The 1,134-nt window shown below is 56.7% G+C and overlaps 1 non-coding gene across 1 annotated transcript in view; it reads left to right on the top strand.

The window, feature by feature from the left end:
• The first annotated feature begins 496 nt into the window (after positions 1-496).
• LOC126446603 (small subunit ribosomal RNA) overlaps positions 497-1,134 on the top strand; it is a 1,909-nt gene continuing 1,271 nt past the window's right edge. Inside the window, exon 1 of the ribosomal RNA XR_007583366.1 lies at positions 497-1,134. This exon is cut by the window's right edge and continues 1,271 nt beyond it. This is a non-coding gene — a ribosomal RNA (small subunit ribosomal RNA).

The raw sequence follows: 1,134 nt of genomic DNA, 5'->3' as shown, positions 1-1,134 counted from the left end.
CCGCGACGCCGTCTGCTGCTCGGTCGCCCCAGCGGTTCTCGCAGGTGGTTTGTATCGCAGCTGTGCGGACGTGTTGGCGCGTGCGCTGTGCTGGGAGAGTTCGCTTCGGCACCCAAGTGGGGCTTTTGTCCTTCTGTGGCGCTGGCGTTGGAGCTGCCGGTCACCGTAGGTGGCGCGTGTTGTCTCCCGCCGGCAATGCCACGACAGCACGCTCCCGGGCCTCTGTCGGCAGCGGCAAGCTCAGTTGGGAGCACGGGTGGTCGCACCTAAAGCGTCTACTCGCCTAACTCCGGGCGATTGCGCCTCTCTCGAACCCGACCAAGTACTTAGGACGGCGCTGCGCGCCGCCGGGACCTGAGAGGGTTTCGAGGTGTGTTGTGCAGGGGAGCTCAGCCTCCTCCTGTTTGCAGAATAATTGAGCGGACGCTTGCGTGTTCGCGCGGGCCCCCGGGACACACTCCCGGGCGGCCGGCTGCTCAGCTCTAGTTGACGCAGCTCCCTGGTTGATCCTGCCAGTAGTCATATGCTTGTCTCAAAGATTAAGCCATGCATGTCTCAGTACAAGCCGCATTAAGGTGAAACCGCGAATGGCTCATTAAATCAGTTATGGTTCCTTAGATCGTACCCACGTTACTTGGATAACTGTGGTAATTCTAGAGCTAATACATGCAAACAGAGTCCCGACCAGAGATGGAAGGGACGCTTTTATTAGATCAAAACCAATCGGTCGGCTCGTCCGGTCCGTTTGCCTTGGTGACTCTGAATAACTTTGGGCTGATCGCACGGTCCTCGTACCGGCGACGCATCTTTCAAATGTCTGCCTTATCAACTGTCGATGGTAGGTTCTGCGCCTACCATGGTTGTAACGGGTAACGGGGAATCAGGGTTCGATTCCGGAGAGGGAGCCTGAGAAACGGCTACCACATCCAAGGAAGGCAGCAGGCGCGCAAATTACCCACTCCCGGCACGGGGAGGTAGTGACGAAAAATAACGATACGGGACTCATCCGAGGCCCCGTAATCGGAATGAGTACACTTTAAATCCTTTAACGAGTATCTATTGGAGGGCAAGTCTGGTGCCAGCAGCCGCGGTAATTCCAGCTCCAATAGCGTATATTAAAGTTGTTGCGGTTAA

The sequence above is a fragment of the Schistocerca serialis genome, unplaced genomic scaffold (genome assembly GCF_023864345.2).
Source record: "Schistocerca serialis cubense isolate TAMUIC-IGC-003099 unplaced genomic scaffold, iqSchSeri2.2 HiC_scaffold_409, whole genome shotgun sequence".
Taxonomy (NCBI): Eukaryota; Metazoa; Arthropoda; class Insecta; order Orthoptera; family Acrididae; genus Schistocerca; species Schistocerca serialis.
The sequence above is the reverse complement of the archived record's forward strand: the minus strand, read 5'-3'. Positions and strand labels throughout refer to the sequence as shown.